The 27,636-nt window shown below is 55.9% G+C and overlaps 1 long non-coding RNA gene across 3 annotated transcripts in view; it reads left to right on the forward strand.

Annotated features, from left to right (window-relative positions):
- Positions 1-27,636, forward strand: part of LOC113996673 — a 59,329-nt gene that overhangs the window by 15,551 nt on the left and 16,142 nt on the right. For 2 of the 3 annotated variants that reach the window (XR_005566816.1, XR_003543852.2), the window contains one exon: positions 5,506-5,977. This is a non-coding gene — a long non-coding RNA (uncharacterized LOC113996673). Of the gene's footprint in view, positions 1-3,994; positions 4,135-5,505; positions 5,978-27,636 lie in introns of all 3 variants that reach the window. The other variant, XR_005566815.1, reaches the window with a different exon arrangement.

Genomic DNA, 27,636 nt, shown 5'->3' on the forward strand with positions numbered 1-27,636 from the left:
TCAGCTCTTGCTAATTGAGACATCTTTTTATAATCACGGTCACAGCTGGTGGGAGGGAAGTGGGGGGAAGAGGGCTGGTGACTCAGGCCTTGGGAAGAAGCTGCCTGGTGTTGTGAAGGGGAGATTCCAGCTTGGAGGCTGGAGCAGGGTTCACAAGGACACTGTCCTCCTCTGCTGTCAGGCAGGTGATGTTTCCTGGACATCAGCTTTTTAATTTCCCTGTAGAATTTGCTTGGAGGGGGAAAAAAAAAATCTTCCTGGGTCACCTCAATCCCTCCCACAGGTGTGGAGTTCAACATGTGTGGTGAGTTAAAGCCCCTGATGTGGGGAGACATTGTGGGGCAGAGGGGGCTGCAATGTTTTTGTGCTCTCCTTTTCAAAGGCTTTGCTGCGAAAAGAAGCAGATCTGCTGGGACTTGCTTTTTGTGAGAGTTTCCCAGATGCTTTCCCTGTTCAGGTGTCTCAAACAAAAGGTGGTCTGAGATGTGGCACCCTTCAAGCTTCACTTGATGAGCCAGTGCTAAACCCTTTCAGGGTGTTGTTGAAAGGCAGCGGGGTCACTCTGCAGCCCCTCTGACTGTGGGGGTATCAGTTTTGTGATGGGAAAAGGCTCCCAGCTGAAGTGTGAAGGTGCTTTGCAAGCACAACGTGTATGAAGAGAAAGGCAACCCCATTTCTTGTGCTGGCAGGAGGAGGGGAAGTTGCTCCATGGCCGGGGGTGTTCCTGTCGTGGAGTGTCCCAGGGTGGGAGGGATGTTGCTCTGGGGAAGGCTGGGGTGGGCAGAGGGCAGGGTGGGGTGGGGGCAGCAGGCACTGGTGGCTCTCTCTGTGGGACTCAGGTGCTCTGGCAGATTCAGCTACAGGAGCTGGAGGTGCTGGTGCTGCAGGTGCTTCTCCTGCCCCAGGAACTGGGAGAGGAGTGTCCCTGCTCTGCCCCTGCTGAGCCAGGAAATCCATGCTGTCTGAGTTCAGAGCCTGCAGAGACAGGAGCCAGGGGGGAAACAACCCAAATGGGTTCAACCCACAGCTCTGGGAGGTTGTCAGGACCCAGTCTGGAGGCACTGACCTGGGGCTGCTCCTGGGCTGGTCCCCTTGGGAAAGGACCCCCCCCCCCAGAGCCCTCTGGAATGGCTGTGCTGGAGCTGTGGCCTGGGGAAGGTGGATTCACCCCTCCTGGGCTGGAAAAGCAGGGATGCCCTAAGGCAGGCTGGGATAAGGGATGGTCACACTGTCACTGTTTGAGGACCAGCTGTAAATTAAAGTCCATGTAATGGGGGTTCAGTGGTGTCTGAACCAGACTCATCTCAGCTACACCTGCCTGGCTCAGGCTCAGTGTTACAGAGGACTTGGGGCATGTTGTGACCTGGGGCTGGGTCCTGACTGTTTTTGGGATGCTTCTGCCTGCAGTGAAGCACAGCTGTGACATCTGGAAGCCCTGGCCTCCGACCTGGCTCTTCCGAGGGCTGGATTTTGGTGTGCATTCCTCTTGTGCCTGGTTACAAATATATTTGATCCAGTAGCATCACTCCTTGGTGACTTTTAGTAACAGCTGGCTCAGATCTAGACAGTTGTGGACTCAAGTTCCTCTTTCTGTGGGTTCTTCTGTGCAAGAAGTGATCTCGGAGTGCCTTAAACTTTTGGAGATCAAACGTTTTGGGCCACACCCGCCGCCCTCCCTCCGGCTCCCTGAGCCCTGGACAACGGGGGGGCTAATGCCAGGAGCACAATGCAGCCTGCTGGGGGGCTTTTTGGCTTGTTTGAACTTTGAACAGAAAAGCAAAGCAACAAAAGAGAGGGCAAGAAAAGCCCAGGGCTCTGCCAGTTACCGCGGCCCGGCCAGAAAGTTAGAACTGCATTACAAAGGGTGGCCTTGTTCAGAAGGGCTCATTTCATCAGAAAGATGGATTTAAAACAAAAACCAAGGGGCAAATGCGAGCAGAGAGCCCCCCGTGTTAGTATAAACACTGCATGAAAACACTTTTATTGCCTCCTATAACTCCCTAATAAATACTGTTCCTTTTTGATGAAAGCTCTTAACACAGGATTAGGGTTTACAGTGCGCTGCCTTATTAGTCCCTGGAGACAGAGCCCATGCTCAGTGTGGCTGTGTCCTGCTCTCAGCCTTCTCAGAGCTCCAGGGCTTCCCCCTTTCTTGCTTTTGGGTTTTTCCCCCTCTGTGGCAGCATCTGAACTGCAGGCAGTGCTCCCCTGGAGCAGCACCCGAGAGGAGGAGTGCAGGGAGTGTGGTCGGGGCAGTTGTTCTCACCTCGGGTTCATCTCTAGGTGTGATTCTCCCACACAGAGCTGATGAGGTGTGAGGGCCTCGGCCCCAGGGTTGTGCTGCACCCGTGCCCTAAGAGGGTAACATTTTTAAAATTCAATGGGCTCCTCTTTCTGCCAAGCCACAGATGTTTTTTGAGGGCTAAAACCTAAGCCTTTAAATAAATGTGTTTGATCCCTGGGTGGTTGTGCAGCTTTCCTGAAAAAAAAAACCAAACCAAAACCAAAAAACCACCTCCCTCAGAATGGGTTTTGTATCAGGAGCAAATGTTGTCTAGTCAGGACTTTTATAAAGCTTATCCCTCTGAGATTTTATTCCTTTTTCTCCCTGGGAGGGATCCGAGCTGTCATCTGTCTTGTATGGCTGCAGGAAAACCTGCCCTGGTCTTGTCAAGGAGCAGAGATGACTGTGCTGAGTAAAGCTCAGCCTAAGGCAACCTTGAACCTCTCTGGCAACGTGACTTGATCACCAGGGCCAAAAGGTTTTTGCCTGGTACCACACAGAGCTCAGACTGGCTTTGGAGGCTGCTCTGGACTCCCCGAGCGTGTCCTGTACGGGGTCAGATGGAGGAAGGTGCTCTGGGACCAGTGTCACATCACTCTGGGTGGCTGTGCCCTCACTGCTGTCACTGGGCTTTGCCTCAGCTCCTCTGCTGGCCCTTTAAATGGGGATTTCAGGCCAGGAGGTGTCAGAATGTTTGTTTGTGGTGCGTGGGCTCACCCTGGCAGGCAGGAGGTGCAGTGAAGGTCCCTTCAGGATCTGTAGGCTGGGTGATGAGGGTGTTTGTGCTGGGTGAGGTTCTCCCCTGCCCATCCTCGTTCCCTGCAGATGAGCTCAGTGCTGGCACTGGCACAGCTCCAGTTAGGGTGTCTCTGGAGGGACAGGAACCTGCTCCTGGTGTCTGGGACCTGGGCTGCCAGTGACACCAAGAGGCAGCTTGGTTCACTCTGGACCTGGATGGCCAGGGATGTAGTGAATTTGGGACTGAACTCTGGGAATTAAAGCTCACAGGAGCTTCTCTGCACTTCCAGACTGTGGAGAGCAGGTCCCCTCCCTGCTGGGGGTGTGGATGAGCTTTAGCAGGTTTCCCCATGGCCAGCACCGCTCTGGACTTGGTTCTGCATTTGTTTCCAGCGTTTCCTCAGCAAGTGGAAGTGAAGAGGGAATGAGGGAGCCTGTGGATGAAGTCCTCACACACCTCTGGAGTGACAGTGTGAGGAGCAGGGCTCATTGTGGGGTGGGTCAGTGTTGGCACCTGGGCTGGGGTTGCTCTGAGGTGCCAGAAATGCTGCAGTGCAGCCCAGGGGGGTCCTGCCTGGCTGGACATGAGGGTGGTGGGAGCTGGCACCAGTCTCCCTGGCAGTGGGTGGGGTCTGGGGTGGTGCTGAGCTGGAGGTGAAGCTCAGCAGCCAAACTGCTTTGGTTTAACTCCTCTTTCTGCTCTGTGTAACGCTGAGTGTGTGCAGAAAACCCTCCATCAGCTGGGGAGGGAGAGCTGCTCACCTGGAGCAGGCTGGCAGGGCTCTCTGCACCCCTGTTCTCCATGGATGTGCCATCCTCTCTCTGCATGGATTTGGTTGGTGTCTCCAGGGGACAGTTATTCCTGTGTCCCTGGCAGGGTGGGTGGTGGCATCCTGCTCCACCTGGTCCATCAGTGGGTATCTGAGCCAGTGTTCCCGGGATAATCCATTCTCTGCACCTTATTCCTTCCAGGGCAGGAGGACCTGGAAGCAGAAGAAGGTGGTTCGTGGAAGTGGCACCTGTGGGAGGGAGGAGAAGGATGAGGCACCCCCTGCTCGAGGGCCTGGGCAGTTCCTCAGTAAACTGGCCAGTGACCATCATCCAACCTCTCGGTGTGTCCCAGTGAACATGTCAGACCTCCCCAGCCCGGGGCTCGAGGGGGGAGGGAGGCAGAGCTTCCCAGCCCAGGGGACTGGATGGGAAATAATGATCCCCTTTTTAAAGCTTCTTCAATTGTTCCCGAAAATCCTTTTTAAAAGGAGGAAAGTTCCTTCCTTCCTTTCAGCTCCCGGTATCTTTAAGAATTCGCTCTATTGTGAGCCCAGGACAGAGACCCTTCTATGAGGGCTGCCCGGGCGCTCCTCGGAGCCCCCCTCCCTGTGCCCCCTCCCACCCCAGCCCAACAAGCCCCCATTCTCCTCTGAAGAGGGTCCCTCTGTCTAACGCCAAGTAACTCTTAAGGGTAGCATTTATCCTCGGGCACTCAGCTCACAAAGAGTGCTGGAGTGTCAAATAAACTCACTCCAGCCCGCGAAGAGAAGAGGAAGAAAACACAAAACCCCCTTTATTTCCACCCCTGCAGGGAAACAAATACGGACTTTGTGCCGGGGAGCAGCGGCGCCCTAACGAGGCAGGGCAGGGGCTGTGCTCGTGTGCATCCCGGGGCACTGTGTGCCCGAGCACACGGGAGGGGCTCTGCAGGGCCCTGGCACGGGGCAGGACGTCCAAACCCTCCCCAAAAAGTGCTGGCCATCCGTGTGCCCGCCACTCTTGGGGCAGAGGGGTCCCTGCTCCCTCTGCCAGCGTGTCTGTGACTTCCCTGGGTTTGGGATGCAGGGAGGAAGATGCTGCTTCTGTCCTGGGCTCTCTGCTGGGGTTGTCACCAAAGGGAAGGGGCGGTCGGGGGTCTGTGCTTGGACACATCTTCAGCAGATCCTCCAAGCCCCGGGGGCCTCAGCACTGCTGCAGGGGCTGGTTCCATCGGAGGCTGCTGCAGGAGGGAATTCAGCTTGGGAATTGTCACCTTTCTGAGCCCTGTAGCTGTTTGCTGTGTTTGTCACTGCTGCCGTGTGGAGGAGGCTGGTGCCCTGCAAAGAAATCCCTGTCTCTCTTTTTGTGGATGGATTTAAATCGGAATCCTACATGTCAGGAACCAGTGTGACCAGTACTGACCAACTGGGACAGTAACACCTGGGCAAGGGACTGGCCAGTGCTCTCTGCTCCCTGGGGATGTGACCAACAGCATGGCCAGTGCTCTCTGCTCAGCTGCAGCAAGAAAAATCTCACTTGCTCCTTCCTTTTGGCACAATCCTGACATTTTAATGCTGGATTTGGGAATATCTTGCAGTGTTGCTCTGTTGGATGTGCTCAGGTGCCCTGTGGCTGGCAGGAGAACAGGGGCTGGAGACAAGGGGCAGCTCTGGCTGTGCTGGAGTGACCGAGGTCACTCCTGGTCCCTCATCCTGACGTTTGTTTCTCCACAGGTTTTGGCATCTGCCGCTTCAGGAACGACAAATTCCATCGGCCACAACCGCCCTGGGACTGTCCTTGTGCCAGAAGTGAGGAGACCAGAGCCTGACCATGTGCAGGATTGGGACTTCTCCCCCTCCACCAACGGTCCCGAGCCGGGAGGATTTGCCTCTGGATGGTTCCTCTCCCCTGGGATCTCTGACATCATAAACCCTCCTGGACTGCTGTGGGTTTTGGATGCTCCCTTCTGTTTGGAGCTGGGAATGGCACAGCTGGGAGGCTGCAGCCCCTGCTCCTCTCCAGCTCCCGTGGATTACTGCTTTTGGCATCACTGTGGTGGAACTGGCTTTGAGGTGTGACGTCTCCCAATGGACAGATGTGGAAAAGCAGCAGTCACAGCCCCTCTTTTTCTGGGCTGCTCTGGGCATTGTGGCTCTGGAGGAGGAAGGAGTCCACGCACACGTGTAGGACAAATCCTGCTTTTAGGTGAGTCAGGAATATATATTTTCTTTTTTTTTTTTTTTTTTAAGCACTTTCCTGTGGGACTTCTGTAAAAATTATATTTTCCCTCACTTGAGAAAACGATGCCAAATGGAGTGACCTGCTGTAAGGGAATGTGGGAGCAGACAGGCTTGTTTCTGACAGCTGAGCTGCCTTCCCCTGCCTGTTCCCATCAGAGCAAGAACATTTTAGTACCATCTGAGCCTGAAATCCCTAATAAGAGTTTTCTTCCTGGAGTTTTATTGCTGAGTAATGAACAAAGGGGTTAAAGGCTGCAGCCCCTCAGCAGGTTTTCCCTTCTTTGCCTGGCAAGGGGAGCTCTGCTGCTTTTCCAGACTTTTAAGCCTGTGGAAGTCAGTGGTGGTGGCTCATGGGAGCCTTGTCAGGCTCACTGGGAACAATGTGTGGCTTGTCCTGAGGGTCCCGTGGGGCTCCTGGTGGATGCAGAGATGAGCTGAGAGGTTCCCTTTGGAGAGGAGGGTGGTGTAAACCTCCTTGTGCTGGAAAATCCCCTTTCCTGCTAGAAAGGGATGCCAGGGCTTCGGATTTTGAGGGGACTTGTGGTGGTGTCGACATCCTGGTGTGATGTTGGGAGAAGTGCCTGAGGGGCTGTTGGGAGCAGCTGGGATGTGTGAGGGTGAAACGTGGGGGGTTCTGCTTGGCTGGGGAAGGAGGTGATGATCCCTGGGCCAGGGCAGGTGGATTTGCCCTCACCAGCCCTCTGTGCTGCCCCTTGCCCAGTGGTGCTGTCCTGCCTTTCCCCTGGGTCTGGCCTGCAGTGACACTTGGCTTCTCTTGTCCCTGTGTGTTTTGGGGAGGACATTCCCCTCCAGTCCCTGTTCCCTATGAAGGCTCTTATGACCCTTTGCTCTGAACTGGGGAGGGTCCAGCTGGGTTTTGGCACATGGAGCAGAACTGACCCTTTAAACTGAGGAGGTGCTGTGGTTTGCCCTGCCCAAGCTGCTTTCTCAAGTGTGGGGTTTTTTTTTGTAGTGTTCTTTCCTTTGTGAGAATGAGACTCAGAAATGTGAATAAAGGGAAAATTGCTGCTGGCAAAGACTTTGCTTTTAAAAATATATATCTGCTTTTGGTTAGGGCTCCTCTGCTCTTGTTTGCTGGGCAGTCAGCCCAAGAAGGCTGATGCAGCCTGGCAGGGACATGAGCTCTGTCCTTGTGTCCATCTGGGAGCAGTGGGGCTGTGGAATGTCCTGCAGGGACTGTGCCAGGGTGGGCACAGGGGCACAGGAGAGACCTTTGAGGCTGCTGTCCCATTTTATTAAACACAAATCCAGGAGGATCTGGTGTTTGCTCTTGTCAGAGGTGGCTCTGCCAGCTGGGTGCTCTTGGGATGGATGGGGATGGAAAATCCAAACCTGAGGGGCTGACTGTGCTTCTGCACTGCAGACTCCCAGCTGTTGGAGCAGAGCCTGGATGTTCTGATTTCCTCCCCTTGTCTGTGTCTGACTGGTGCTGTTACAGCTGAGTCCCTTCCCAAACCCTTGGCATTGTGGTTTTCCCTCGATGATTATGTGAATGTACCAAGTACTTGACTTCATTCCTTTCCAACATGAGGCTCTGGCTTCCTCTCCTGTCCCTGCCTGTGAAGTGCAGGCAGGAGGGATGAGTTTGTGCACATGACCCTGCTGGTAGTTCCACATTTTCGAGTGCTGAGCAACTTGTGTGAGACTTCCTACCCTAAGCTGATGTAAAGCAACCCAGAGCTGTTGGACTCCTCTGCAGCAGCTGCTGTGATCTGGGGCCAGGCTGGTACTTGGACTTGGGGTTTGGTTTTTGCATCTTTCCCTTTTGCTGAGAGATTCCCTGTGGTTGTTGGGAGCTGCATCATAGAACCATGGAATGGTTTGGGTTGGAAGGGACCTCAAAGCCCATCCAGTGCCACCCCCTGCCATGGGCAGGGACACCTTCCAGCAGATCAGGTTGCTCCAAGCCCCGTCCAACCTGGCTGTGAAATCCTGCAGGAAGGATGAACTGCAGTCCAGCTGCAGAGATCCTCACCTGTAGCTGCAGGCACCAAAAGCTCTTTATCATGGTCTTTAGCAATCCCTTGCAAAGCCTCTGGACTGAGAAACGTTCCTTATCTCAGGCTCTTTCTCACCTCTGCTCCGTGCAGATCAGTGCCCCTGCACACCCCAGAGCAGGATGTGTCCCGGTACAACTGGCCCGGGGGACACTCCAGGGCAGCCCAGTGCTGCTGGGGACAGCTGAGCCTGGGACCCAGGGAAACCCACCGGCAAACGGCCAAAATGCTTTGGGGACTGACTGGCCCTGCTCAGCCCTTTGCCCCGCGGCATCTCAGGGAACCACAGAATGGGTTGGGTGGAAAAGCTCTCCGAGGTCATTCCTCATCCAGCCGTTCCTCCAGCACCGGCTAAACCATGTCCCCAAGTGCCACACGTCCCCCCCTTGGAAGGGCGGTTTCCCACGGCCGCCCCCCTCGCCCAGCTCAGTTTGGAGGGTGGGGGGGCACAACCTTTCCGAGGGCACCCGGGAGGGAGGGGACCCCCTGGGCAAGGGGGTGCTGGATCCTGGCTGGGACTCGGGAGCACCTCCCGGCTGGGGGATGCCGGATCCCGGCCGGGGCTCGGGAGCACACTCTGGGCGGGGGATGGGGTCGGATCCCCCCCGGGGATGGGGTCGGATCCCCCCCGGGGATGGGGTCGGATCCCCCCCGGGGATGGGGTCGGATCCCCCCCGGGGATGGGGTCGGATCCCCCCCGGGGATGGGGTCGGATCCCCCGGGGATCCCCCCCGGGATCGGATCCCCCCCGGGGTCGGATCCCCCCCGGGGATCCCCCCCGGGATGGGGTCGGATGGGGATGGGGTCGGATCCCCCCCGGGATGGGGTCGGATCCCCCCCGGGGATGGGGTCGGATCCCCCCCGGGATGGGGTCGGATCCCCCCCGGGATCGCGCTGACCCCCAGCGGCGGCCCCGGGCAGGGCCGGCAGTGCCGGGCGGGGCCCGCAGGGGGCGCGCGGGGGCAGCGGCCGGGATCGGGATCCCGCGGGATCCTATGGAATTGGATGGGATGGTTTGGGTGGGGAGGGACTTAAAGCTCACCTTCCACTAAGACCAGGTTGCTCCAAGCCCCGTCCAACCTGGCCTTGGACACTTCCAGGGATCCAGGGGCAGCCACAGCTTCTCTGGGAATTCCATTCCAACCCCTCCCCACCCTCCCAGGGAGGAATTCCTTCCCAATATCCCATCTAACCCTGCCCTCTGGCGGTGGGAAGCCGTTCCCCCTTGTCCTGTCACTCAATCCCTTGTCCCAAGTCCCTCTCCAGCTCTCCTGGAGCTCCTTTAGGCCCTGGAAGGGACTCTCCGGTCTCCCCGGAGCCTTTTCTTCTCCAGGCTGAACCCCCCCAGCTCTCCCTGCCCGTCTCCAGAGCAGAGCTGCTCCAGCCCTCTGCTCCCTGAGCTGAAAAGGTTGGGGAGAAAGGTGTGGAGAAACCCACGGAGCAACCTGTATCCCTGGAAGCAGCGGTGAAACAGGGCAGGGCTGCTCCAGCACCAGGCGGAGGAGGTGGAATACAGGGGGAAAACAATGAAATCGGTGTTCGCCGTGTAAAAAATCGCGGGGGGGGGAGGTTGTCGGTGGCTTCTCGGCGAACCGACGGGCGGGCGCTGCCCCGAGCGCGGGTCCCGCGGCCGCTGGATGGCAGCGGAGCTCCGCGGCATTCCCGCTCCTCGGCATTCCCGCTCCGCTCCATCCCCCGCTCCGCTTCGCCGGTGGCTTTCACCGCCCGCCCAGAGCGGCCGGGCTGGGGGACGGGGATCCGAACCCCCCGGGAATGGGTGCTGCTGTCGCGTAAAGGGCAATTCCCGACCTCCTGGGCTGCTCGTGGAGGTCCAGCCTCGAAAGCAGGGAGCTGTTCAGGAGTTGGACTTGATGGTCCTTGTGGGTCCCTTCCAACGCCGGATATTCCGTGATTCTAGAGAACCAGAATCTGTGAATCCTGACGCCCTGAGGGCAGAGTGTGGAGGCAGTGAGGGATGAGGCTGGGGAGGGAGCTGATCTGGGGTGCTAAATGTGACATTTATGCATCTGCTTTTAGCCAAAAGCATCGGGCACTTAGGAAAACTTAGGCTGTATTTGAAGCTCCTGATCCACGAGTATGACCTGGAAATGTGGGTGCTTGGGAATCGGGGAGTGTGTGCAGGGGCAGGAGGACCCTGGGAGGTGTTTGGGTGAGGGTGTCTTGGGGTGTGACCCAGAGGCTTCTGTTGTCCCTGCTGTCTCCGGCACACTCCACTCCGGTCACCTCCATGGCATTCCTGGAGCTGGGAGGCTGATCCAGGGATGGCTCAGTGTGCTGTCTTCTCCCAGAGAAAAGCTTGGAAAGCTCCTGCTCTGTCTCCCCCTCTCCAAGTCCCCCGGGAGCAGGAGGGTTGGGAGCATTTTCTGGCTCCGCTTCCAGCGGCTCCGTCTGGGAGCGGGTGAATTATCGCTGGATAACCCGGCGGGTTTGGCTGCCTTGGAAAGCACTTCCAGAGCAGCCCCAGACTGCCTGCTCGGCACCGTTCACGCTGAAAGGTTTCACTGTCCAGGCTCCCTCCTCCATGGCTGGGGCCAACTGCACATTCCAGCAGCGCTACCAGCCCCGGGGCTGGGTTTCCATGGTGAATCCATTGGGGTTCTGCACCTAAAAGCCTGGAGTTTTTGGGAAGTTTTTAGCCAGGAGTGTCATGGTTTGTCCTTCCTCTGGCTGCTCCCTTTGGGGACGAGCTGCCTGCCCAGCAGAGGTGCTTGAGAGGCCTCTGAGAGCCTTGGGGGCAGAGCCATCAGCTCTGTTCTCACCCTGCTCAGGGCTCCAACACCCCCTCTGGGTGCCGAGGCTTTCCTGGGACCTGCTTTTCCTCACACCAGGACCCGTCCCTGCCATGCTGTGCCCCTTCCACTCTCCTGCTTGCTGTTACAAACCCCAGTGAACCTGGCTCGATTTGCCAAGGTGCTACTTCAACCCTCCTGTGTTAAACCCAAATGAAGGGTTTTTACAGGGACTTTGCATTTGATGAGCTCCAAGTTGCACCTTGAGGTGGATGAAGTTTGTGTGTCTGGCTGGGATCTCTCCTCCTCCCAGCCCCGTGTGTGTCGCTGAGAGGCAAAAATCTTACTAAGAATCTTTATTTAGGCTTTCTGCGTGTTACCTCACCTGCCTTTCTAAAGAAAAGGAGTATTTGAGTTTATATCTTTGCCCTTCCTGAGGGTGCATCTGCCCAGCAAGGACATCTGTGCCCTGGGAGCTGTGCTGCGCCCTTGGCCTCTGGAATGCTCTTTTCATTGATATTTTCTGGGAACAAAAATGCCTGCTTTGTATCCACTGCCCCTCTCTCTCCCCACGCAGAAGGGGAGGGAGAAAATGACTAAAATATTTTCTTGTAACAAAAGGCTGAGGGTGAATCTAGATCAGCCATTCTGCTCCGTTTCAGGCCAAATCTCCAGGGTTTTCAGCGGAGAAATTAAAACACTGGAGCTTTCTCTTTTCTTCCGAAGAACAAACAGGAGCGGTTACCACTTCCTCCAGCTCATAAACAAAACCAGCCCGACGTCTCCAGGAGAAACCCTGCCAAGAGACTTTCCTTCCTAATTGTTTGATATTTTTTTCACTTCTGATTAGTATTCGGGAGTGCCCGGCACACAAGTGGGAAGTTTCAGGAACAGGCTGTAGATCTGGCTTCCAGCAAATCCTTCCCTCCTTTTCCATCCCTCGCCCTCCTCTCTGTCCCACTCACCCCCTCCCTCCCTCTTTTTCCTGCTTTGTTTTCCCTCATTCTTCCAGGGCTGCTGGTGGCTTTTGGCCACCAAATCCATGGCAGGGAGGTTGGAACTGGATGATCTTTAAGGTCCTTTCCAACCCAAATCATTCTGGGATTCTGTGAACCTCCAACACTCGCTTTTCCTTTTGAAGCTTTGCTGCACTTGCAGGAACTGCCTCAAGCTCCAAAGGCTTTTGGTGACCTGCTCTCCTGCAGTTCCTTTGCTTCCAGGCTTTTCTCTGCTCTTGGGAAGGAGCCTTGGCTGGCCTGGCTGCAGGGGAATTCCCTTTCCCAGGAGGAAAGGGCAGGTTGGCATTTGGATCAGATTTGTAAATGCTAAAAAGAATAAAGGGTGCAAAGGCTGGGGCTGAGAAGGGATTTTGCTGCACACAGTGGGATCTCCTCCATCCGCCCCAGCATCCTCTTAACTTTGTCTCCAGTAAAACTGTGAAAGGATGGAATGCTGGGAGTTCTGTGGGGCTGCTGGCACTGTCATGGGATAGTGACTCATCTGAGTCCCTGGGGAAACAGGGACAAGCAACTTGTTTTTCTTTCACCTCCAACACCCCTCCTGAAGAGTCTGACTTGTCCCTGCTGCCAGAGCTCATCCTGGGGGGATGAGCTGCTGCCCTCATCCTGCTTTTCCATGCAGGGAGGCACTTTCCCACATCCCTGCTCTGTGGCTGGGTGTTCACGTGTGAGGTTGTGCTGGGTTTTGTTCTTGCATCATGTGCTGGAGATTAGGAAATGGGCAGCGATAACAAATATCGCTGCACGAGGGGGTGTGGGCAGGGGAGGGGGACTGTGTGCCCCCGGGGGCAGCACTCTCTCTGCAGGGCTGAGCCAGGCTTTTCCCTTCCTCCTGTTGCAGGAGGTGCCTGTGGGATAAAACAGCTCGTTTGGAATACAGGGTTGGGAATGCTCATCTGGGAGACTCCGAGCGTGGGTGTGGTGTGTGCACCCCGAGCATCCCACCTCCCCTGCAGGGAGGGATCCGGAATTGCCTCCCAGCAGCCCTGCTGGTGGGGTGTCGGGGTGCAGGGTCCCCGTTAGCCGTGTGCCGCTGTCTGTTCCCTGTGGGATCACCTCCGGAATGCCTCTTTGGGAACCAGTCTGTCGGGTGTCTGCTGTGTGCTCCTGCCCCTGGGAACACGCGGCTCCCACTCCCTGACTCAGCCTCGATTTCTTCATCACAGAGGCAGCCGCGGTGGCTCCGGCTTTTCTCACGCTTTCCCTGCCTGGTTTCCAAGGATTCTCTAAACCCCTGGCTGCCTGGGGCTGCCCCCCGCTCTGGGCAGGCAGGTGAAGTGGTGTTTGCTTCCGTTTCCTTATTCAGGAGGGGAAACTGAGGCTCTGGAGGAGGAAATAACGTATCTCAAGTCATGCAGGGAATGGTGGAGCCCAGGGGGGGCTGTGCCATCCCTCTTGGCACGGCTGGGCTGGTGCCTCTGCTCCTTGTCATCTGCCCTGTGCTGTGTTTGGGACAGAGGGGCAGAGCCATGGCCTTGGATTGCTGTTCCTGATCCTGGGGAGGGCACACAGATATCTCTGGATGCAGCTTTCCCATTTCCATGAGCGCTGGAGCTGCCAGGGAAGGGGCTCCCAGGAAAGGTGCTGCAGGAGCTGTGCTGGGGGGGCAGCTCCTCCCAGAGCTCCGTGCCCAGCTGGTTCCAGGCTCTGCAGGGCAGTGTCTGAGCAGCTCCAAGCCGGTGTGAGGGATATTCCTGAGGGCAGGAAGATATTATCCCCTTTTTACAGACGGGAAGGGCGGCTCATAGAGCACAGGAGGATTAGGGCTGGGATTTTCTAAAGCCTTCTGGTTAAGAAGGCTGGGACTTGCAAGTCATTTAAGTTGCTCAAGAGCCCATGTGTAACATTCCTGGCTGGAGCAGGATACTGAGCTCGGGGTCTGACATCCCAGCTCTCCAGCAGCAAAGGCTCCACAGTGATTGTGAACCTCTTGAAGTGGGTTTGGAGCACAGCTTCTTCCTCCTCCTTGAGTTTTGCCTGGTGACATTTCCATCTTATTTTATTTTTTTTTTTTTATTTCCTGATGTTTGCCCTGTGACTGAACTGGGATGGGGTGGGAGAAGCCATGGAATGGGGGTGATAAGCCAATCTTTGCAAGCAAAGGCAAATCCCTGAGCAGGTGGGGAGCAGGTTCCTCTCGGTGGTGACACATCTTGGAGGTGAAGGAGCAGCTCTGGAGCTGTGTTTGCAGAGCCCTGGGGGGCACCTGCCCTTGCCTTTTGCTGTCACAGCTGTTGCTCAGCTCTTCTCACGGAAGTGTTGCCTTCTGTGGGTGCTCCTTGTGAATCCCCTGCACTTTTCCATGTGGAAATGCACCTTTTTCCTTGCAGGATATTTTTCACAGCTGCTTTGTGTTCAAACTGCCCCAAACTGTTGAGTTGAGACATCAGAGCTCTGTGTGTGACTTTTATGACAAAGTAAACCTGAAGTCAGTTTTTAGCACGGGCTGTTTTTCCAGCTGGGATGTGGGAATGGCTGGCTCTGGAGCTGGGCACCCTGGGCACAGGTGGGGCTGTGTGGCCATGGCTTCCCTTCTGTCCCAGGCAGTGCTGAGGAGGTGAATGGTCCAACTTGTCATTTCTGAGGTGGGAAAGTTTGGGAGAGTTTTGTAGTCTGTTGGGATCGGGTGAGAGGAAACAGCTGTTGCTGGATATCTGGGAAATAATTCCAATTTATACAGTTAATGTATCCAATTTATACAATTAAAAACCCAAAGGGGCAGGGGCAGAGGAGCCTGAAGGCAGGAGTGTGAGACACTGGTGCTGCTGGGGAATCTCCTGGTTGGACACTTGGGCAAAGCTCTGCCTGAGCATTTTGTGCTGCTGGTTCTTGGCATCCCTTCCAGCACTTGGTGGAGTGAGCTCTGTGCTGACCTCCCCCTCTTGGCCAGGGCTTGGCTGGATGCTCATAAAACCTGCTTTCTCCACCTCCCAAAACTTGTTCCCAGAGGCTTTGGCTGCTCTGGGGAGGTGGGAGTGTTTGCAGGACAGCGGGATGTGGTGTCTGGACGGTGGCTTCCCCCCCTCCACGTGAAGCCCCTGCTGTGTTCCCCACCTCCAGTCCTGCCCAGCAGCTTCCTCAGCCCCCTCCCCATGTGCAGAAGGGATCCCAGCTGCCTCCTGCTTCCCTGGAGTGAGGGCAGAGCGAGAGGTTCTGGAAATGCATCTGACAAAGCCACTCCTTGTTCTCCTTAAATGAGTTGAGGCCTGCTGAGAGCATCCCTGGTAGGATGCTGCTGCAGAGAGGCTGTGCTGGTCTCTGTGCCATGCCATGCCAGGACCAGCTGCTGGGAAGGAGCTGGGAGACCTCAGGTGTGCTGCTCAGAGGGGTGGTGCTGGGAAGCTCAAGGTCAGGAGTGTGGCACCTGAAAAGGGATGTCACCAGGAAACCCCCTTAGAGCAGGACCCTGCTGTGATCCCTCCCTTGGACATGGTCCATCTCCAGCCCTGAGAGGAACTACCTGACAAACATCTGACTGGGGGGATTACTTGCCTTTTCTTTCACTGATTACCTCCAGTCTGACCTCAAAATGGCCCGTGGGGGTTGAGCCTGGCTGGGAAGGGGGTGAGGGCAGCAGCAGGGAACTTCTGTGCTCGAAGGTTTCTTGCCCAGGTGCCTCTGGTGCTCTGCAGAGCTGGAGGGTCCCTGCTGGGGGGAGCCCTGGCTCATAAAGCAGCGCTAACAGAGGATTAATGGTTAATCAGTTGTTCATGGCAGGTTATAAACAACCTGCTGGGCTCTTTAACACCTTTCCCTGATGTGCTCCTTGCCCTTCATGGCACATTCCTGTCTGTCTGGTGCAGCCTTGTAACCGTGATTAATCACTCGGTAGCTCCTGCTGGGAATGTGTGTGGATGGTGCCCGTGGCCCTGCTGTGCCAGGGTTTCCAAACTCCTCGGGGGCTGTTGGCTCAGCAGGGCACGTGAAGGACCAGGAGGCTCTGCAGCCCCTGTGCTGGCACTGTGCCCTCCCCAGGCTCTGCTCTTCCCTGGGGATGGAGACGATTCTGGGAGAGGTTTTAAGGTGTCAACAGACCCCCCAAAGGGCAGGTCTAAGGTTGGTCCTGCTGAGATGGGGATCCAGCACTGAAGGTTCCTGGATCCATTGAATTGATGTAGAAGCAGACCCTGCTCCAGCCTGGAGCTCCCACCTCCCAGGAGATGAGTCCTGGCCCTACACAGCTCCCTGCCTGGCAGAGGAGAGACATCCTGGCTTTGGAGCTGCTGGCATGTGGGAGCCGGCGGGTGCCCTCCCAGGGGGCTGTGGGGAGCTGGGCTGGCTGAGCAAACACTGGGATATCACCTGGGATATCACCTGGGATATCACCTGGCTGTTCTCCGTCAGCGCCGCCCCCGCAGCTCCCGTTTCATCTCCGGCTCCGGAATTCCCCCCGCAGTTTCTGCCTCCCCCTGGCTGCCCCCTTCCCACGATGGGGGTAATTAAACATTGCCTGAGCCCGTCACTTAATGACCCCTCTGTTTGCCCAGGGGAGATAACCCGCTGTTTGCTCGCTGCACGCCAAGGCCGTGGGCAGCTCTGGCCCAGGGGGGTGTGTGACATCTGGCTGTGCTGGCACAGCCCCTCGTGGGGCAGGGCTGGCACCTGGGGCTTGAAAGGGACGAGTCTGGGGCAGCCTCTGCCCTCTGCATGTGCTTCTGCTGTGGCCAGTGGGATGCCAGTGGAAAGCTCGCTCAAAGGCAGGGTCTGGCCGCAAAAGGAGGTTCCGCTCTTTGTGGTTTTGTATTTCCCACTTTTGTATTCTCTTTTTCTTGCTTGTTCTAAGGTTGTGTTTGAATTTTATTGGGTTTTCTTCTGCTGAAGCTTGAGGATGTTGGTAGGTGCTCACCCAAGCCCAGCAGAGCAGAGCTGACCAAGTGCTTGGTGTCCCCACTGTCCCCCCCTGCCCACACTGGGCTGGGAGTGGAGGCACAGTTGGCTCAGGATGGAGGAAGTAGAGACCAAATGTCCATCATAGAATCCTCGAATGGTTTGGGTTGGAAGGGGCCTTAAAGCCCCTCCAGTGCCACCCTCTGCCATGGGCAGGGACCCCTTCCACTAGCCCAGGTTGCTCCAAGCCCCGTCCAACCTGGCCTTGGGCACTTCCAGGGATGGGGCAGCCACAGCTTCTCTGGGCAAGGCTGGGGAGTCCTGGGCTCTGCTGTGTGTCAGAGTTGTGTGCCAGGTTGGAGCAGGTGCCCTGGGAGCTGCCAGGCCTGGTGGGAGACTCATCCCCCCCTGCCCCACCTCTGCCCTGCAGGGAAGGTCTGTGCCGTCTCCACTCCTGTGGAATGGTCCCACAGCCACGTCCTTCCTCTGGGAAATGCTGGTGGGGCTCTCGTAGCCGAGTGTGCCCTCCTGGACCACTCTCAATCCCTTGGGATGGGGCAGGGGCCGTGCTATGTGTGCCAGCAGAGCCCAGCTTGCCTTCCTGCGCCCAACGGATGCCGGGGAGGAAAACGATTCCCAAGGGCTCCATCTGCCTGAAGGCCTGGCCTGTTTTTTTCCTGCCACGCTCCAGCCCTTGCCAGGGTTTGGGCTGAACAGGGGGGTGAGATGAAAGGGAGCCGCCCCACCTGGGGCACACCTGGGGCACAGCTGTCCCCTCCCAACCCTTTATGGCCCGTTTGTGGTGCCGCCGTGATAAGAACTCACCTGTGGGGAAGGGGCAGGGCTGCCCTGCCCCTGGTCCCCTCCCCGGGCCTGGATCAGGTGCCCCTGCCTCTGTTCTGACCTGGAGAACGTTGTGCTTGAAGCACAAAGGGGTTTCTAGACCTGCTCCTGCTCCTAAAGCGAACAGGCCAGTGGGGTGGGAGATCCTGGGAGCTCTGAGCTGAGTCCTCCCAGCCTGCCCAGGAGGTGGAGTTTCCCCTGCAAAAGGCATTTTGGGATCCTCTGGGATGATGAAGCCATATGTCAGTGTTGGATTTAATACTTGTTTAAGGCTGTCTGTGAAAGCCAACTTTCTTAAGCCAGAAACAAGTTGTCTGGTGGAAAGCTCAGAAGGAAGAAAACTCCCAAATTGTGATTTCTGGATTCTCTTTAATTTTAGGGATTAGGAGTCCAATTTCTGCCTTTCTCCAAGTTACCATGAGTGTGTTATAAATTAAAGCTGCTGCAGAGCGAGCAGTGCTGCCAGGGCTCTGGAAGCCTGGATGCTGCTTGGCTGCAGATGTCCTTGCTTCACCTTTCCACAGTCTAGGGGAAAAAACGCTTACACTTGGCCAGAGACAGGAGTGTCAACTGTGAAACACTGAGTGGGTGCCCTGTGAAACCCTTCACAGAGCTGGGCCCGGCTCTGCTCACGTGGGCTGGGCTTGGGTGGGCTCAGTGTGAGGACCTGGAGCCGTGTCCATGTGGTAACACAGCTCACAGAGCAAATAAAAGGGGATATAATGAGAATTTTCTTTATGTTCGAATCTCAGGATTCTTTTATTTTTTAAGTAATCCTGATTTTGCAAAGAGCACTGAGCCTGAGGAGTGATACAATTACCGTGTGCTGCTGCTGTCCTCCCGTGCCTGGGGAATCCTGCTATTGATGTTGGGTTATCCTGGAGATCCTTAATTAAGATTAGTTTAAGTAAGAGCTGCTTCTGCTGAAGTTGGCAGCACGTGAACTTCCCTTTCATATACCACAAGCTTAAAAGTTGTTTGGAAGGGCTTTTGAAGGATCCAGCAGAGGTGCTGCCTGTTGTGGGATGAGGTGCCACGTCCCATCAGAGGGGCTGTGACCTCACCATCCCCAGCAGGCGCTGTCGGTGCTGGGTCCTTGCTCGCCCATGTGGGCACCACTGAAGGCTGCAGGTTTGCTCCAGCCTAATCACGGCCCTTCTCCCCAAATCTCTCTTAAGGTATTTTATTTTTTTCATCATTTTTTTAAGTAGTAGATCCTGTCTGGGGCTGTTTCAGAGGATTAGGGTCCCCAGGAGCTCTGCTGTGGCGGCGGGGCTTGGCTCACCCCTAATGGCTCCTTACTGGGGGCCGAGAGATTTGGGGGCTGCTCTCGCCCTCGGCCACGTGAGCAGCCTGGCTGGCACTGTATGATTAAATTAGTTTCTAGGAGAACAAATCCCGGATTAGTGGAGCCATTTGCCATGCTGCAAGTGGAGCCCTGCTAATTAGGTTTATGTAACAGGCGCTGGGTAATCGGGCAGGGGCGTGGGGGCGGCTGCGGCGCTTAATTGGGAAGCACGCTGGGGGCTCTGGTGGCCTTTGGAGCTGCTGAAGTCTGGGCTGGACTTCTGCAAATTAAAAAAAAAAAAAAAAAGAGATTAAAAATAGCATTGCAGAGCATTGCTTCTGGAAGTGTTGAGAAACGCTGTGCTGAGCCGTCGGGCTCCCGCTGTTCTCCGCTTGTGGCTGAGACTGGAGATGCCGTGGGATCACAGGGTATCCTGAATGGGAAGGGACTCACAGGGATCATCCAGCTCTTGTCCATGTGCAGGACGACTCCAAGAATCCCCCCATGTTCCTGACTTTTTGTCTTGTATCACAGATCTCTTTTCCTGGGGCCCTTGGGAGAGCAGGGGCTGTGGCTCCCTGGCTGTGCTGTCCCTGCTCAGCACCACTGGGCATCCTGTGCCCACCTCCCAGGGGTCTGCAGCAGGGAGTGTCAGAGTGCTTGTCCCTCCAGGAGCAAGGTCTGGGTTTGCTGGGGCCCAGATATGGTCAGATCCCATGGGAGATGCCGTTTCCCACCTGAATAGGCAGCGTGCAGCACCTGGATGGCCCTGCCAGCCCTGTGCTTCCCACCAAGCAGAGCCCAGTAAAAACTGCCCAGTGAACCTCAGGAATAATTACTGGAGCAGCCCGAGGCTAAAACATCCCAGGGAAATGCAGGTAAAATCCCTGCAGCAGTAGGGCTTGTCTTCCAGTTGTGATGGAGTTGTGAATTTTCCCTTTGCCTCCCCAGCTGCTCTTCCCCCTCCTCTGCCAGCTGAGGAGGGTGGCACAAAGGGACATCATTGGCATTGTGATCCAGAGTGAGGGGCTGAGCTGCTGCTCTTGTGGAGAGGGGGGGTGGAGATGGTGGTCAGCCCCATCCAGCCTGGCCTTGGACACTTCCAGGGATGGGGCAGCCACAGCTTCTCTGGGCAACCTGTGCCAGGGCCTCACAGGGAAGACTTTCCTCCTGTGCTGGAGAGTTGGGGTGCAGGGTCTCTGCAGCCTGTTGCCTTTCCCATGGGAGTGCCAATGGCTCATCCTCCCTCTCCATTGGCATCTCCTCCCTTGGCTCCAGCCCTGAGCCCAGCTGATGATGTCGGTCACAGCAGGGACTGCTCAGCTCTGGCTCCCTGTGGCACAGCAGTGATCCCACGTCCTGGGGAGAGACAATCCCTGTGGGCAGGTGATGTCCCGGGAGCACACCGGGGCTGTTCCCACCGTACAGGCTTTTCCTGCTCCTCTCAGTGCCTGCACATCCCTGCTCTGCTGATCCCTGTGTCCAGCCCACCCCCGATAGTACTGCCGAGCTTTGATCTGCTCCCAGTGATTAAATTCTTATCATCCAGACTGACAGCTTAATATACCTCAGCTAAATTAGTTGTGTCTGTCTTGCCAAAGCTGCAGAAATGTTTTCTGACAGCTACAGGCACTTGATACATTTTTTCCCCCACCTTTTTCTCGGTGTACAGGAAGGGTTGTCTTTGCTCTGTTCGGGGCATCCTTCCCTGAGTTTCCCATAAGCTGCTCCACTGCTGCTGGAGTCACTTTGTGCCTGTTGAGTGGGAACAGCTGCCCTGGAGCTCAGGCATGGGATCTGCACGGGAATGGGCTGGTACTTCCATGCAAAAATTCCCTGTGAGGGTGGTGAGAGGAGCTGTGGCTGCCCCAGCCCTGGAAGTGTCCAAGGCCAGGTTGGATTTTCACATGGATGGCATCAGACTGGGCTGATGGATGAGACAAGGGGCATCCCCTTGGGCAAGAGGCTCCCGTGGGTTGGATCAGAGAGGGGAAGTAAGACGAGATCCGCTTTTAACTAACCCTTTTCAGCCAACTTGGAGAAAGTGTTCCCTGGCCAAGAGCTTAAAGAAGGGGAGGAAAAAAAAAAAACCACCACCCTTCATAATTGCCACATTTAGAGGAAGGAATTCTAAATAAAAAGTTAATCTCCTCCAAGGATTAGCAAAGCATGCGGCGTCTTGTCAGATGTGGGAGCAAAGCAGAGGCCTTAATTTTTTAAGACAAGAGGGATGTTTCTGTTGGAGCCTGTCCCTGCCACGTGCTGGCCAAGTGACCCACGGGCTGGAAGGGGCCGAGATCCCTCATCTCATGCGAGGAGGATGAGCTGGTGCTCTGGGGCTGTGCGTGGCTGTGGTGTCCAGCAGCCTTGTGGGAGGATGGAGGGGCTCCTCCAGCGCCAGCTCTTCCCTGGAAATCACTTCTTTTGGCAGAGAATTCCTCCTGCAACGTGCAAGGGAATGAGATGCTGCTCTTGGTACCGGCATCCTCTGTCTCCATGGAAGGGGAGGTGGTTCAGCATCCTTTCATCCCCAGGGAAGAAGGGCTCCCTGGATCCTCTGCAGCCTGGGAGAGGTGGCCCTGGCTTTGGGAGGTGCTGCTCTTGGCAGCCGAGCTGTGAGTTTGCCTGGACGGTTTGGCTTTGGCAGGGCCTGAGCACAGAGTCATTAGTGGCTGTTAATTGCGGTGGGAGGTTTGGGAGTTGAGCACGTTTGGTGCCTGGATGTGGATATGTGCAATTAAAAGTTGCTGTTTCCAAATGTGGGAGCTCTGGTGAAACTCCCGTGTCTCCCGGGCTGGCAGGGACATCTTCCAGCACAGCACTGGGGGAACTGCCCTGAAAAAGAACTGTGACTTTGTAGGTTTGGTTCCTTCCTCCTGGTATTTGTTTGTAGTTTGTTCATTATCTGCTCCACATTTGCTTCACCACTGACAAAGGAATATGCAAACCCAGGGCTTGGCTTTTGAAACATGGATGCAAATCCATTGTGGTTACAGGGGAGATGTTGTCTCCACCAGAAGGGGGTCAGGTCCAGCAGCCTGGCATCCCAGGCACTCAAGCCCTCAGGGCTGGTGTTGGGATGCATCCACAGGGGAGGATGTTTTCCATCACTTGACAACTCCCCAGCCTTGCATTCCAGCTGGGACAGGCAGTTCTTTTGTGTTCTTACAGAGTCATGGAATGGTTTGGGTTGGAAGGGACCCTAAAGCCCATCTCATCCCACCCCCCTGCCATGGGCAGGGACACCTGCCACCAGCCCAGGTTGCTCCAAACCCCGTCCAACCTGGCCTTGGACACTTCCAGGGATGGAACAGCCACAGCTTCTGTGGGCAACCTGTGCCAGGGCCTCACCACCCTCACAGGGAAGGATTTGCTCCTCACGTCCCATCTAAATCTCCCCTTTTTTTATTTTAAAACCTTTCCCCTTGCCCTGTCATTATCTGCCTGTGTAAAATGTCTGTCCATCTTTTCTGTAAGATCTCTTTAGGCACTGGGAGGGGCTCTAAGGTCTCCCTGGAGCTTCCCATCTCCAGGCTGAACACTCCCAGCCTGTCTCCAGAGCAGAGGGGCTCCACCCCTGGAGTGTCTTCAGGACCCTGTGACTTTATCAGTATTTATTATTATTTATCTGATTGACTGATTCCTGGGGGTTGATCCCTCAGCTGGCAAGGCTGGCAGAGGTTGGCATGTGCTGGATGCTCCACCCTGCCCTGTCCCAGCTGAGGGCTGTCCCGGGGGGCTGGGGGGGCACAGGGAGGATGCTGCTTTTGCTGCTGGTCCTTCCCACCTGAGCCCTGCCCGGCGGGGGAGAGGCTCTGCGACTGCAAGAGGTTAAAGCTGTGCCCCTGTGTTTACTTTAGTTGGCTGCCACACTGCATAATAACCTGTCAGCACTTCAGGTGGGGATTTATTTGTGCATTAAAACTGGCCTGGGGCGGGCGGATGCAGACACTCTGCAGCACGCTGGAAAATGTGCCTCCAGCGTAAAAACAGCCTCTCCAAATATTTCACCCTTTTAATAAGTGCATTTAATTAAAGTCATATAACTTTTTTTTTTATTATTATTAAAAAAGAGGGGGGAGGGGGGAAAAGAAGTGGGGCCTGCTGAGGCTGCAAGCAAAGGCTGGAATACAAAGAGGGGGTTTAAACGTGAGTATTTAATGGAAAAGTCATCAACAACGTGTTGTGTTGCTGCTTATTTCCCAGCTTTGCATTTGGTTGTGGATAGAAAGTTGAAGGGAGTTTCTGGGTTTTCAGGCTGCCTTTTCTCTCCCTCTCCCCATCCACTTCCCTCCTCTTGAAATTCTGCAGAATTATTAATTTTTCCAAACAAAGTTGCCAAACGATGTTGCTCTTGGATGGACCTGCAATTGCTTTCTCTGCTTGTTTAACCTTTTATTTCTTTTCCTTGGATCTGGGTGAATCTTTAAGCCACCACGTTTATTGTGAGCACCTCAAGGTCCTTGCAGAGCAGGTCCTGGAGGAGGAGGAGGAAGAGGAGGAGCTTTGGGAAGGGGCTGTGAGGTGGATGATATTTTGAGATCCTGTGATGGGAAGATGCTCATCCCTGTGAGGCTGAGGGCTAATCCCTGCTGTGCTGGGTGGAGGGATGTGTGTGCCTGGGGGACCAGGGGAGCCCAGTGCCCTGGGGGATGGCAGCCACAAGGCCACCATGCCCTGAGGGTGCCCACCCTGAGGTCCTGCTCATTTCTGGGGCATGGCCTTGCCCCTGACCAAGAGGTTAAGCTGAGTTTATTTAATCTTTCATGCAAGACAAGGTGCCCAGAGAAGCTGTGGCTGCCCCTGGATCCCTGGGAGCGTCCAAGGCCAGGTTGGACGGGGTTTGGAGCAACCTGGGCTAGTGGGAGGTGTCCCTGCCTATGGCAGGGGGTGGAATTGGATGAGCTTTAAGGTCCCTCCAACCCAAACCATTCCAGGATTCTGTGGTGATGTTTTCTTGCCTCCTCCACCCCTCTAATGGCATCTGTGGCTGTGTTGGGAGCAGGGGGGAGTTCAAAGCTCTGCTGAGATCAGTCCAATTTGATCAAATTCCCTATGGGAACGTGCTGAGAGATGTGTGTGTTGCACAAAGCACCTTTATCCCGGTGCAGGTGGCGTTAGCTCGGGATGTGCTTCCGTGTGGAATGGCCCAGGGTAGGGCAGGGCTGCTCTGGGGGCTGCCTTCCCCCTCTCCAGGCACATGACTCCCTTGGATGTAGTCAGGAACAGCAATTTTTGAGGATGATTCTGCATATTTTTTCCAGAGTTGAGGAGACAGGAGGAACAACTGTTCATAGCAAAAGGTGCTGATACTCTTGAAATGTGTCCAAGGCCAGGTTGGACGAGGCTTGGAGCAACCTGGTCTAGTAGAAGGTGTCCCTGCCCTTGGCAGGGGCGTGGAATGAGATGAGCTTTAAGATCCCTTCCAACCCAAATCATTCCATGATTCTGTGAAATGCAGTTTTGCAAGATTTTGGTGCTGCTGTTCCTTCACACCCTCTCTGAAGATTGTTTTTCTTTCTGAAGAAAAACCTAATGGATTAGAAATGTGAGGAGGAACAAAAGGGTTGTGGATAAAAATGGATGCTTTCCTTGGAGCTGGAGCTTTGCTGGCGAGGAGGAGGTTTGTGGGATGGGGAAGCTCTGCCGACCTGCTGATACAAAACAAAATGGTTTTTAATGGTACAGAGGGCAGGTAAAGGTGGGAAAACTCTGTGGGAGCTGGATGGGAGCAGCCAGCAGAAATGGACTTATTGTGGCTGCCAAGTCTGGGCCAGAGTAACAGTCCCTTCATCCAAGATGATCCACAGGGGAGTGTTGATGACATTCCCTGGGGGCCATGAGGAGCCCGGTGCTCCTGATGGAGCAGGTTTTGATGGGGCAGGTTTGGATGGGGCAAGTTTGGATGGGGCAGGTTTGGATGGGGCAGGTTTGGATGGGGCAGGTTTGGATGGGGCAGGTTTTGATGGAGCAGGTTTTGATGGAGCAGGTTTTGATGGAGCAGGTCTCCTGCTTGGGATTGGTGCTTTTGGAGGAGACCCCAAGTGTGGCTGCAGTGGGGCAGGAGCGTGCAACCACTCTGCGGGCCTCAGGCAGTCACCAGATCTCATCCCAACCCCAAATCCAGGTCATATGAATCTCTCTTTTTCTTCTCCTCTCCCGCCTGGAGTCTGCCCTATTCATTCCTGTCTCGAGCGAGTGAACCCACTGCAAGGGAGACTCACATTCCTCTGGGTAATCTTGGGCGAGCAGGGCCTGGCTGCAGCCTCTCAATTAAGCAGAATTTCTCTTCCCTTTCATTCCCTGTCCCCTGGCATCCTAATTGGAGGTGCTGGGCCGTGGGCTGGCGGGGGCACGGTGCCCCTGGCGTGGTGCACGGGGTCAGTGCTGGCTGCACTGGCAGGAGGGGGTGATTTGCCTCGGGAATGCCGAGCCAGGCCGAGCCGAACCGCCCCTTTCCCTGCTCGCCCCACTTTGTTTCCTTTCTGGCAGAGGGAACAAATTTCCTTTTGCATGGAGCTGAATTAATTCAGCCTCTCCACAAAGTGTCCCTTTTGTCTTCCTCTCCCCGTGTCATTCCCGAGGCGCAGGAACGGGCACTGCCCCTCCCGAGCCGGGGCACGGGGCTGTGTGTCCCTTCCTCTCCCTCTTATCTCCCCATTCCCCTTCATTTACCTGCAGCAGCCCAAGCAGCTCGAAAATGTGAGGCCTCCCTTCCTTGTGGCAGATGTGCCACGTGCCAGACCTTCCCTTCCCCCTTGGGAACCAAACCCAGCTTTCCGTGCCCATCTCTGGTGCTTGGTCCGTGCCCATGGGGTGAGGGTGATGATGAGGATGGTGCCTGTGGGCAGCCCTGGTGCTCCTTGGCTGCTGGAGTGTGGTTCATGGGATGGGAACAAAGAACCTGTGGCTGCCCCTGGATCCCTGGAAGTGTCCAAGGCCAGGTTGGATGGGGCTTGGAGCAACCTGGGCTGGTGGAAGGTGTCCCTGCCCATGGCAGGGGGTGGCACTGGATGAGCTTTAAGGTCTCTTCCAACCCAAACCATTCCAGGATTCCGTGGTGAAAAAGCCTGGAAAAACAGGCTTGGGAAGGAGCTTGGGGGTATTTAGTGTGCTGTGCAGTGCTGTCCTTGTGTCAGCCCTGGATCATCCAGCTTTTCCAGGGAGGCTGTAGGTGCCATCCAGGCATCCATCCTGTTGCTGCTGCACCTTGGGCCGGTGCTGCCGTGTCCTGCAGGAGCTGTCACTTCCCAGGGAGCAGAGGAGAGTATTCCCCAGGTTTCTCCTGCTGTGCTGGCAGTGGCTTGTCGAGCCCTCCTGCTGTGCCCTGGAGCACTCAGGGCAGGATTATAGTGGTGTTTCACAGGCTCCCTTTCCCAAATCCCTGCTCTGATTTGAACCTTGAGCATCCCGTGTGCTCCCAGGGGTGCAGCTGCGTCATCTCTGCCTGTTCCCTGGGATCACAGTGATGCTCCTGGTTTTGCTGGTTACTCCCCTGGAGAGGACAAGCCTTTGCTCAGGAGACGGGAGGACACTGCACACATGGCCACGTGCACTTTCCCTCTCCTCCCTCCCCAAACATTTCACCAGAGTTTACGAGGAGCGATGGGTTTGGACAAACCCAATTTATTTATTTACCCGAGGGGACTCCCCGAAGACAAAACATTTTGGCTCCTGGGGGACTCGGGGCGATGCTTGGAAGGGTTTGCTGCTCTTGCCAGCCCGGGTGGGGGTGGGATGCGGGGGTTCGGCGTGGGAGGCTCGGCGGGGCGGGGGCGCGGCAGGTACGGACACGCAGATGTGCGGTGGGGCGAGGGAGCCGCGCAGATGTTCCTGGAATTCCCAAGCCGGATGCAGAAGCGGCGAACAGGATGCGTCGGGAGGCGGGGGGGAGCTTACCAAGAGCTTGACATAACGAGGGGATCATGTTCTGCCCTTCCCATAGCTGCGAGGGGCTGCGGGGAGCTCGGGGAGGGCGTCGCTGGGAGGTGCAGGATGAGCCCCGGGCAGCAGAGGGTCCCCCAGCTCAGCACCCAGCGCTGCTCGTGGGCATCACACCGGGCTCATTCCCCTGCCCAGCCCCAGCAGCTCCCCGTGCCTCTGCTCTCATCCCTGGGCAGCTTCTCCTCTTGCTTTTCATGCTGTTTTTCCAGGAAAATCAGCTGTGCTCATGTAAACTAAACCGGGCTGCCAAGCAGGTTGTGTTGCTGCAGAGTCCCTCTGCTCCTGTTGTTCCTGCAGTTCCTAAACCCCTGTGAGCCGGGGCAGTGGGAAGGTGTGTTGTGGCCACCTGCCTGTGCCCCTTTCCCGTGGTTTCTGCTCGGATTATCCGCCCTGTCGAGGCGTGTGATGGATTTCGGGCAGCTGGGCCCCTGGAAGTGATGCTCTGGCTCATCCCTGCTCGTGTGGGGCCAGGACCAAATTAATTAGCAAAGTGTATCATGATGGAAATTCCACAGGCAGAGGGATTTGTTCTCCCCCCCGGGTGTTGCTCCCGTGCACGGTGTTCCTTCGTGGGCCACTGTGGGTCCAGGGCTGCAGGGAAGTGTTCAGCCAGAGCCTGTGCTCCTGAGAGTTTTCCTTAGTACCTCAGGGAGCCTGTTCGAGGTCCCTGCCAATATTCAACATCTGCACAATGGATGCTTGGCAGGAAACTTTCAAATTCATGTGAGTTCCCCGAGGTGAGGAGGGAAAGTGCCTGGATCTGCAGATCCATCTCCGCTCTGTCCCCAGGCCAGGATGGAGCAGGACTGAAATTCCTGAGCCTGAGGGATGTGGGACAGTGGCATCTCAGGGTGATCTGACTTTTGGGTGGGCTGGAGTTTTTTCTCCATTTCCAGCAGTGACAGTGCATTCCAGTGCCTGGAGCGTGGCAAATC

Source organism: Pipra filicauda, unplaced genomic scaffold, assembly GCF_003945595.2.
Source record: "Pipra filicauda isolate LSUMZ 115617 unplaced genomic scaffold, ASM394559v2 scaffold80_size11013439_pilon, whole genome shotgun sequence".
Classification (NCBI taxonomy): domain Eukaryota; kingdom Metazoa; phylum Chordata; class Aves; order Passeriformes; family Pipridae; genus Pipra; species Pipra filicauda.